Raw genomic sequence first — 11,940 nt, 5'->3', positions numbered from 1 at the left:
TAATTTTCTGTATTTCCTGATTCTCATTATACATGCCTTAGCCAAATTCTAATGGTCCTGCCATTTGGCACGTAACATTCCTTCATCCCTTGCAGATCTCATCATGTTCAATAAGGTTTAATGAGAGAATTATAGATAACTTATGAGTTTTTATAAAATGAACTTGTTTTATTCTCAAAACTAGATCGTGTTCCCAGTGTTTTTTAAAGCAAAATAGAGTGCGGGGATTTCTAATAAACAGATCAGATGGGATAATAGGCTGTAACCTTTGCACTTTGCAGTAACCAAAGTGATGTTTCCTCCTCCTTTGTCATAGCAGAGTTCCACTGAGATTACAATAGCCACAGGAAACCAAGGTTTAGATTCTTAGTTGCCATTGTTGCATCCTTAAACACTTCTTAAAGGCTCACAATATGCCAGTGCTTTATGGAACATATAAAGACTAGCTCTTGCATAGGAGAAAAAGGTTTATTCAAGGATGACATTGGACACATTGTAATTACTCCCACTGGAGCCATATGTATAACAAAAAGGTTTGGGTACAAAAAAGAAAATTTAGCAAGGCATGTTTTCTTCTTGTTGCTATGCCAGCCCTAACTTTTCACCCATAACTCTCTGAGGCCAAGCTGCTAATCCAGATCTGGATTCAGTAGTAATTTGTTCAAGGTGAGAATATGATAAAATTTTGTTATTTCACAGGATCTTTGAAAACCAGTGAAGCTTGTGTGGATTCTTTCCTGGATAGTCAACGTCAGTCCAGACCTAAATTCCTGGAGTCACTTTGTATTTGTCCTTGAATGAAGTCACCAGCAATTACTAGGAACTTGAAATTCAAAACTGACCCCAAATCAGGCTGAGTCCATTGGAAAGTTTTTGTATGAGAGAGTAATACCAGTTCTCCACTAGACTGGGAGACAAAATACAAACATCAGTACAGTTTAACTACCTATAATCTCCTTAATGTCAGACCCAGTTAACTACACAACACACGTATGAATGTCCAGCGAAGTGCTTGGAATATAACAATCATTCAATAAATATTTGTGGAACAAAGGACGTTCCAAGAACTGTGATAAGAAAATATGAATCATGATCCCTTACCACAAGAAAATGAAATTAACCTTTGTAAACCAATTAGATTGATAATTGTAAAGTGCAGGGTCTGAATTTCTATTTCTCTGACTTCACCTTTTACATGCTATAAAGTGTCAAAAATGATTTTTTCTCTCAGGGTCAACATAGACACCATTAAGTTTTAGGGGCAATAAGAAGTTTCCACTCCCCGTGCCCCCCCCCCCCCAGGTGATTGCTTCCTTCTCAGTAACTGTTTTCTGAAAGCAATTTTTTTTTAAGGAGAGAATTCACAATTTCAGTAACAGAGATAAAGAGTTTCAGTGCTTTATTTCACTAATTGGAAAAATTAAGATAAAAACGTTTGCTAGTTTCTTTCTTGTTCCTCCGGGACCTGGATATTAGAAAGTAGGAAGGCACTGGATGCCTAAAAGAAGTAAAATAAAATATCACTGAAATGTTGCAAGAGTAACACAAAGGGAACATAAATTTTAGATTTCTTACTTTTGCTTGAAAAGGTAAATGTAAAAGTCATGTACGGTTATTTCAAACAATCATGAACACTCCAGTTAAGAATTTTGGTCGTTTTGGGGCACCTGGGTGGCTCAGTTGGTTGAGTGTCCGTCGAGTATCTGACCCTTGATTTTGGCTCAAGTCTTGATCTCAGGATCCTGGGATTGAGCCCTGCATGGGACTCCACGCCCAGTGCTATCACGGAATCTGCCTGTCCTTCTCCCTCCCCTCTGCTCCTCCCCCTGCTCACACACACTTGCGTGTGCTCATGCTCTCTCTCTATCCTAAATAGATAAAATCTTAAAAAACATATTTTTCTCATTTTTATATGATTGCACTTGCCTGTTAGGTGGCATAAAGATCAAGGAGCACAATTTTCTCCAGGCAGTGATTACTATTTCAACAAATATAACTAATGTAATCAATACTTTTTTTTTTCCACCTTAAACTCTTTATTAAGGAAACATAATTATCAGTAAACATGTTCTATAGAAAGATACAGAGAGATGAAATTGCAGCTTAAAGTTGTACAAATGATTGCCTTCTACTGCATGTTCCTTTGATTTATTGGCCTGTTGTCTCCTGTAGTATAACTAGCACCTTGAAAAAGGGAGAATCCATAGGGTGCACAGGAATAAACCTCTATCTCCCTTCTCCCTATTATCTTCACTCCCCACCATCCTCACCTTACTCTTTCAAACCTCTTCTCTAGACTTGTTCTCTGCTCTTTGGATGAGATCTCAAGCAAGTACCGTAACTTCCCTGGACAGCCTTAGATAATAAGTCCTACAGCCAGTTTTGGTAGAAACAAGTTCTCACAGGCATTCATGGTAACATTAAGAATAACATGAATTTCACATAAATCAAAGTTTGGTATTGGTATTCCAGCTTGGTAGTGCTTTAGGCATAGGGCAAGGGAGAGGAAGAGCATGGTTGCTTCCATCTTTGTTCCTTATCCTAGATGTCTCCACCCAGTATCTACTTCCCTTGAAAGCTGAGGTTTCTAATGCTTCTTACAGAGGGAGCAAGGAAAAGGAGAAGTCAGACATAGTAAAGATCTTATTTGACGGTATCTACTTAATCCGATGATGTTTTTCTTAGGAAGGACACCCCAGATTCCTAATTCTGATTCTCCCAGATGGTGATCTTATGGATTCTTTGGAGAACACCTTGTTGAGATGCTCTGGTTGCAATGATCTCATATGGTGAGGCCTCCATTTGACTAGCTGCTTACAACTTCAGTCCTCAGCGTGTGGGAGGTCCATGCCACACAGACTCTCACAGATGAGGCTCCACCCTTCCTCCAGGAATACCTTTTGGGAAAGTCCTTTTCAGGCTGGCTTGAGTCTGGCTCCCTCTCACATGGTCCACATTTGGTCCAGAAGTAAACTCATGCCTTTGCTTCTTCCAAGTGAAGCTTTCTCCCAATGGCATAATTTCTCTTTGATTTCCTGCTACACAGACATTTCCAGTCACAGTCTTTAGACTTTTAATCTCCCATGTGCAGGTCAAATGCCACCTGATATGAGAAGACACATTGTAAGCTCTCTGATAGTGGTCCCTTCTATCCCGAACCCTTTTTCACAAGCAAGGGAAAATTCAATAATTTCCCCAAAGAAATTCTTTCTCCAGAAATAGTCATTTTTTCTTGGTTTCTCCAACCTGTAAATATCCTCAAGGATAGTGTTAAAGTAAGAATTAGAAGACTGGTTCTTAACCATCTTCTTTTGCACGTCTTGCATAAATGGTCTAGGCCCTCAATTTGGAGTTCTCAGCACCCATAATATTTATTCTCCATGTTTGGAGTCTTAGCTAAAACTAAAACAGAAAGATTTTACTTTAACATCATGTTCTGATGGTTGGTAATTAACTCACCTTTCTTTTCTTACTGGAAACATCCAACCCAAAACTAGAGCTCCTGCCTCTCTTAGGTTAAAAACATCTAAGGGAAAGGATGAGGCCAATTAGGTGAGGAAATGTTACCAAATATACTCTATCTCTATTTACTCATATTTCCAGATGAAGACTTTCCTCAATTGAGATGATGTTAAACCACACTGTTTGTTCTTCACCAAATTTCGCATAAATTTGGAGACAAAGGCCATGCCATTCCCCAACCTTGGGTTTCTGTGTTTATTCTTTGCCCAGGCAGAGGTCATGCCTTGTGTCTGGCCTAAGTGTGGGTACACAATATTCAGCAGCAGATTGACATAGACTTTTAATCTCTGACTAAACCATTTGCTGTGAGACAGAAGTGGTACCCCACCTCTCCTTTTGGTCAGTTCTTGCCAATTTAGTCCACTCTGGAAGTTGTTTTTTTATCCTTTCTGCTTCTATTGGGGAATATTGGTTATACAATACTTAATTACTACAAATTCATGCTTTAATTAATCCATTCAGCAATTCTTTAATTTTATTTCTGAGGAATGTTAGGGACTCCAAGATAAATAGGAAGAAGTAAGACAACTACAAAAATTTAATGTAGTATATAATCAATGGAGTGTTATAAATATATTCAAGGAAAAATGCTGTGAATATTGAGAAGAAAGAGATTCGCTTTTAGTTGAGAGTGGTGAGACCCTAGGGAGGACTTCTGAGAAAGAATTTTATTTCATCTGAGCCTTGAAAATAAGGTAGCAGATTTCAATAGGAGAAATGTTATGCTGGATTGAGAAAACAGCATGGATACAGTTAAAATATTGGGGCATGTTTTCAGTAAAATCTTTTCATTGTATATAATATATGAAAAGGAAAAAACTAAAAAGGAAGACTTCTGCCAGACTTGAGAGAATCATAAATCTCAGCATTAGAAAGATTGGACTTTATTCAATAAGGATGGTATTGAAATTTCTGAGGAATAAAATGAAATAATTTCTAAATAATAATTTAGAAAGGTTAAATTGGTAGCAGAAAAAGTCAAAACTAATAAATAGAATGTGTAGAAATGGAAAACAGAAAGTAAACATGAATTTATGACAAGGATCTAATTAAGAAGCAATGGATTCATGCATGAGTGAGTACAGTAGGAAGAGAAGAGAGAGGAGTGACTGTAGGAGGTATGTCCATGGTAGAATGAGTAAGACCTGAATATTGATTGGACATGAGATTAGAAAGGGAGTAGTAAGTATGATTTCAGGTTTATACCCAGAAGGTGTGATTAAACAAAATTCAGAAGAAAACGTTCTAGTAAAAGAAATAACTGATGACAGGGGCACCTGGCTGACTCAGTCAGGAGAGCACGAGACTCTTGACCTCTGGGTTATGAGTTCAAGCCCCATGTCAGGTGTAGAGATTACCTAAATAAATAAAACTTAAAAAAAAAAAGAACTGATGACATAAAATCAAGTGTTATCTGAGGTTCAGAGAAGAGAGAAATCAGATGTTGAGTAGGTGAGGAAAGACTTCATTGGAGGCGTTAAAAGTTGAGCAAGAATTCCTAGTAAAAATGTGAGAAAATGAAAAAGTAATGTATGAATAAAGGACTCTGACTCTTTCCAATTTGTGTTTACGTTTTCTAATAAAAATGCTTTACTATGGATTATTGTGTCCTTTAGATAGTCCCCAAGTTCATCAAAAATAGGTTTAGATTCACTTAGGATGGTATTTAAGGTAGCTCAGTCTTAGAAGGAAGAGACTTCATTTCACTTATCTTTCTTTTTCAACTTATTTTTTAAACGAACAAACAATAAAATTCACTATTTTTGGTGAACAGTTCAAAGAGTATTGAGAAATTCAGCAACTCAAGTAGCCACCACCAAAATCAAGATATGGAACATTTTCATTCACTCCAAAAATGTTCTCTTGCAGTCCCATTGTAGCCGCCCCTCCCCCCACATTTAACCCTTTGCGACCACAGATCTGTTCTCTTTCCCTATAATTTTGCCGTTTCCAGGAGGTTGTGGAGGCACAATTTTAAGATGGCATTTAACCCTGGCCATAAAAACTACCATAATTATGCTGCATGATATGGGTGGGCCTAACACAATCACACAGGCTTTTTAAAGGCAGAGAATTTTTGCCAGCTGATAATAGAAAAGGAATCAGAGATCTGCAGCAGGAAGGAGATTCAAGGTGGCTTTGGATAAAGGGGACCGTATGGAAAGGACCTAAGCATGTCTCCTAGAAGCTGAGATCAATCCCTGACTGGAGGCAGCAGGGAAACAAACACCTGAGTCCCATAATCATTAGGAACTGAATTCTGCCAACAACCTGAATGAACTTTGAAGTTACTTCTTCCCCCAAACCCTCTAGGTAAGAGCCCAGCCCAACTGACACCTTGATTTTTGTGTTTGTGAGATCCTAAGCAGGGAACCCACTGAGCCTGCCCTGACTGCTGACATACAGAAATGTGAGCTAATAAATGGATGTTGTGTTAAGCTGCTGAGTTTGTGGTAATTTGTTATGCAGCAATAAAAATTCGAGTCATAGACATGAAATCATAGAATGTGTAGCCTTTTGGAACTGGCTTCTTTCATTCAACATAATGCATTTGAGATTCATTCATATTGTTACAGGGATCACTGAGTTCCATTGAATGGATTATGACAATTTGTTTATTTATTCACCCCTTGGAGGGCATGTGGGTTGCTTCTAGTTTTTGGTGATCAGAGGAAGGCTGCTTTAATCATTAGTGTACAGGTTTTGTGTGAAAATAAGTTTTCATTTCTCTTGTGTAGCTTTCTAGGAGTAGGATTTCTGCATCACATAATAAGTATATGTTAAAATTTTTAAGAAACTGTCCAACTTCTCTGAAGAGGTTGTTCCATTTGCCTTTCAACCAGCAATAGATGGGAGTCCCGGTAGGTATTGTCAGACTAAAAGCCATGCTAATCCCTGTATAGCAATGCATCATTTTTGAATTTGATTTTAAATACATTTACCACAAACTTTAGAGGTTCTGCCAAAATTATCACTTTCATAAAATTGTGATACAAACATAAGAATGTTTTAGCATCTTCATTGGGAAATTACATTTTGAAAATATGTCATTGGTAAAGACCAAACGTTTTCAGATGACAGTTTTCCACTGAGATACTAAGAAAGGGATTTGAGCAGAGATTTGTTGGTTTATTCAACATTATTTACTTTTATCAGCTACTATGTTCCACGCATGATGCTAGGTGCCAGAGATGAAAGATGAATAGTAGATGGTCCTGTCCTCAAGAAGTCCATGCTATCTGAGGAAACAGACACATAATGTGTAATTGTCATATAGTCGGGTAGTTTGCATGATGCAGGTATTAGGTCAGTGCTACTAGGTCACACGTGAGGGAGCAATAAATTCTGCTTGAGGGAGCAAGCTAGTGAGGTGTTAAAAACTGGATTGTAGATACATAATGCCTGAGACTGAAGACTTATTAGCAGTCAATATTAGCAGTGAAGATTTACGCAAAATAGATCGCTAGTGTCCAATTGGAGTCACTTTGAACAATCAAAGTTTAAGAATTGAGAGACGTTTTTCTCTCAAATTCTTCCACAGTTTTGGAATCCTTCCCAAATAACTGTGTTGGATATATAATTAAGGATAACATATAACATGATTTTGTGGATTCCCATAGGAGAGATTCTCATTCTCACAGATGTGTTTTCATGGTAGAAGCACAAAACCGGGCGAAACAAAGATGTCTTGGATTTTTTTTTGTATGTGTATGGGTCACCAATAAACACACCAAACAGATTTCTTGGCAGAATCTTTCTCTCTTTGATGTTACCTTTGTTTTGAAGTTAGTCAGTCATTTATGCAGTACATGTATGTGTGTGTATCAATAAAACAGAGTTGGTTGGGAATCGTTAGAAAAAGTCTTCATGAAGGCCAATGATGTGCTTGTCAATGGCTACCTCTGCTCATGATACAATCTTTGAATCTCACATTCAGGAACAATTTACCTCTGTTCTAATGTGACTAGAACGGTGCATGTAAAAGGTAATAAGAGGGGCATCTGTGGTTCTGTTTTTCTAACACATCCAGTATTTCCCATATCCAGGGCCAAAGCGTATGTGGCAGGAGCGTACGTGTGAAGATAAACTGAGAGGCAGCTAGCCTGTGCCAAACAAACGAGGGACTGCACATAATTGAGTAAACGTAGGTAAATGATCCAATCACTGTAAAATCATTGTCAAAAACAAAACAAAAGCAAAAACATTCTCACACACAACACCTGAGTTCTAAAGAAACCATTTGGACATGTTGAGTTTTATTTGATTTTAAATTTCAGAAGAGTTTTCACTGAGGTGACATTTACTTTTGTGGGGTGTAATCTAGGCTCAGCAAGTGTAATGCTACAGCCTTTGATGTTCACCACGTTTGTTTATGAACTGTGCGAGAGCAATCCAATATCTTCCACAAAAATTCGGAAACAAACACGTCTTTTCTATTCTATTCATAATAGTGTCCTTACCGCCCGAATGTAACCAAATATCTGTTAGAAATGTAAACAAGATTGTCTCTGTGCACTAAAGAGAATGTGATTGGTGTACTGATATCAAAAGCCAGTGCATTTTAGATGATTGTAAAATGTGTTGTAATGTGTGCAATATCCTGAAGCATTTCTAAAGCTGCCTGAAGCAAACTATAGGCACCAAGTCTACAGAATGTGATTTGTGTGCATCAGCATATTTTGAAAATATTAAGTGTGTTTTCTTTTGTTTGTTTTTGAATTTTTGCAACCTATCAGCTTGAGCTGGATTGTGGGAGAGTTACTGAGACACTATAGTGCAATTTTTGAGAGCTTTGCCTTTGATGGCTTGTAATAAACCACATAGGATATTCCCACTGGGGGCGGAGAGAAGTTGTAAACTGTTACGAATATTACAATTTACATGACTTGGAGCTTGGGGATCTCTTGTTTACATTTCTAACTCCAGCTAATCACAGATTTTTGTTTTGAAAACAATGATTTGAATGGAAACCAACTCAAAGAGGTGCAATAAGGCAATTTCAACAAGTTAATTAATTTCTTTAAAAAAGAAAGAAACTTTACATGTTCTGAAAATTTTTTTTTTTGAGGATGGCCCAAGAACATACACTTCTTTTACAGAATCAGTCAAAACCAGTTCTACTGGTAAACACAAAGTAGAACTCAAGTGTCTGTGTCTAAGGATGACATCCAGCCAGGTAGCACTGTGAAAATATATTAACACTCATCCAAAAGAAGTAATTAGGAAGTGTCAGATAAAAACACTAAAAATAAAAATAAATTTAAAAAAACACCTCTATTACAGACAGGAAAAGGATTTTCATTTTCATGAAACTATTAATTTAGTGTTTTAAACGATAGACTTACCATCTCTGTTATGTTCAAAGCAGACAGAACAATAGCAGGTCTCAAGCTTGTTTTGTTTTTCCTTCCAAACAAAAATATCCTTCTTGAATTTTCTACAAAAGCCACCATCTTGTCAGAATTACTTTCAAAGGGAAATGTATGCCTCAAGAGTAAATAAACCAGATGAATAATCCATTTGGCAGCTTGTAAAAGTAAATGTAATCTGTCTATGAATAAATATTCTGTGAATTTATATTAACAAAAGTGGAAACATATACTTATGGACATTTAAAAAGAATATCTATCTCTCTAATTCCAAAATCTTTGCACATGTCTTTTGTTCAGTTTACAAACAGGCTACATGATGGGTTTAAACGAAGTGTTAGCCATCACTGTTGAGATGGGAAAAGTTTACTACTCATTAGTTTAACAAGTATTTATCAAGGACCAGAGCCAATCATTTCCCTCATCCCACTGCTACTCTTCCATTGGAAGCCACCTTCATCTCTCACCTGAGTCATTGCAGTAGGCTCTCAGTAGATCTCTCTGCTTCTACCCTTGGATAAGTCATCTCATGGCTCTTTTCTGTGTAAAATCTCCCAGTCATTTTCCATTGCACTAAGAGCAAAAATCTTGGATTGGCCTCAAAGACCCTAAATTATCTGTTTTCACCTTCTACTCCCACTTTTCCTCTCTGAGTGCATCTCCTACCTCTTTCCCCTTTCCTCACGCTGTTTCAGACCCTTAGCAAATTGGACCATTGCTAGAGAGCTCCAGGTGCACTCTTGCCTCAGAATATTTGCAGTTCCTGTTTCCTCTGCTTGGAATGCTCTTCCCAGCTATCTACAAGATTCACTCTCTCACTTCTTTCAGGTTTTGACTCCCATGTCACCTTCTCATTGAGGACTTCCTTGCCCATCCTGATAGTGGCACCTTCCCACTCCCCACAAATATGCAGATCCTATCTGTCTTGATTTGCTTGATTATTTTCCTTCCTTAACACTTAACCACTATCTAATAGACTATATATTGTACTTATTAATCTTACGTATTGTGGGTCTCTTTTATTGGAATATAAAATCCATGAGGGCAGTTACCTTCGTCATTTTGTTTATTTCTTTATTCCTAGCATTGGAACAGTTCCTGACACAAAATATGATACTGTAGGCTGGGCGCTATTGTAAGGGCTCAGGTCCAAGAAGTAATAAGTTCTGCTTTCCTGATGTGAACTTTCTAATGAGCAAAACAGATAATAAACAAGTAAACAGGTAAATTTGATAGCATCAGATTAGGTATAAATGCTACAAAGAGTAAATAGCAAAAACACATGGTAGAGAACAGAGTCATGGGGTAGTGGACACTTGTGCTTGAGTCATCAGAGAAGGTATTCCTGAGAAGTAACATTTAAGCTGAGGCCTGAAGGACAAGAGGCAATAGAGTGCCAAAAGCTGACTGGCATAACATATGAGAGAACAGAATTTGATATTTAATAGCATTCATCATTAATCAGAAAGGCTTTATTTCTCAAATGTGGCTAGTTAGTAGTGTGTGGTTTCTGAAAAACTTGCGATAGTTACTCACTATATACCTGGGGACATAATACTCACCAATATGAAGAAATAAACAATAAAAGATGGAATTTCAATAAGGAGATACAAGCTATGAATGCGAACTGTAATGATCAGTACTAGAGAACGTGCAAGAGTGATGACTGGAAACCTTCTGGGCAAAGTAAGAATGAGCCTCGTATGTGACAAGAACAAGGAAGAACTGCACCTGGGGTTTTATAGAACAGAGAGGGGAACTCAGGGTGCAGAGAAAGGGGGCACTTGCTTTGAAAGCTAGACAAATGAGGTTAGGACCCATCCGCTGGAAACCACGGGAGCCATGCCTGATTCTTCCATTTTCTTTCTTTCATTACCTTTATAATTTATCAACAAGATAGGTAGGCTCTGCCTCCAGGGTATATCCTGAAGCATCCACCTTTCCAGCTACTCCCTTACTCAATTTACTGTCCTTTCTTGCCTGGATTGTTAGAATTCAAACCGTTCTCCCTGTTTCCACTGTTGGACCCCTGCATTAAATTCTCCATGCAACATGTGTTCAAAATATTTTAGTAACTTCCTTTTGAACTTAGGATAAAATCCAAACTCCTTACCATGTCCTACAAGTCCTGCATAATCTACCCTGCCCACCAATCTCATACAAGAACTCCTCCGTCTCACCATGCTCCAGCCACGCCTTCTTTATGTTCCTTATTTTCTAGAAACTATGTGGGGTTAATAGGCTTTAGGGACCTTGCTTTTTGTATGCCTTAAATAATTTTTGCTCGTCTTCACATAGATTTATCCTTCTCATTGAGATTTACCTTAAACATCAAATCCACATGGAAGACCTCCCTGACCATCTTATCTAAAATATCACCCCAATATTCTCTGTAACATTACTCAGTTGCATTTTCTCCCTCGTTTTTAATCATTATGTGAAATACTTTATGTATTTGTTTACCTGTTTATTAGTTGTCTTCCTCTACCAAGATGTAAGCTCTGTGAGGGCACAGATTCTTTTTTTTTTTTTTAGGGATTTCTTTTTTTACATTTTTTAAAATTGTATTATGTTATGTTAATCACCATACATTACATCATTAGTTTTTGATGTAGTGTTCCATGGTTCATTGCTTGCGTATAACACCCAGTGCTCCATTCAGCACGTGCCCTCTTTAATACCCATCACCAGGCTAACCCATCCCCCCTTCCCCCTCCCCTCTAGAACCCTCAGTTTGTTTCTCAGAGTCCATAGTCTCTCATAGTTCGTCTCCCCCTCCGATTTCCCCCCCTTCGTTTTTCCTTTCCTACTATCTTCTTCTTTTTTTTTTTTTTTTTGACATATAATGTATTATTTGTTTCAGAGGTACAGGTCTGTGATTCAACAGTCTTACACAATTCACAGCACTCGCCATAGCACATACCCTCCCCAATGTCTATCACCCAGCCACCCCATCCCTCCCACCCCCCACCACTCCAGCAACCCTCAGTTTATTTCCTGAAATTAAGAATTCCTCATATCAGTGAGATCATATGATACATGTCTTTCT

Source organism: Phoca vitulina, unplaced genomic scaffold (genome assembly GCF_004348235.1).
Source record: "Phoca vitulina isolate PV1807 unplaced genomic scaffold, GSC_HSeal_1.0 scaffold10, whole genome shotgun sequence".
Taxonomy (NCBI): Eukaryota; Metazoa; Chordata; class Mammalia; order Carnivora; family Phocidae; genus Phoca; species Phoca vitulina.
This window is presented reverse-complemented; position numbering follows the sequence as displayed.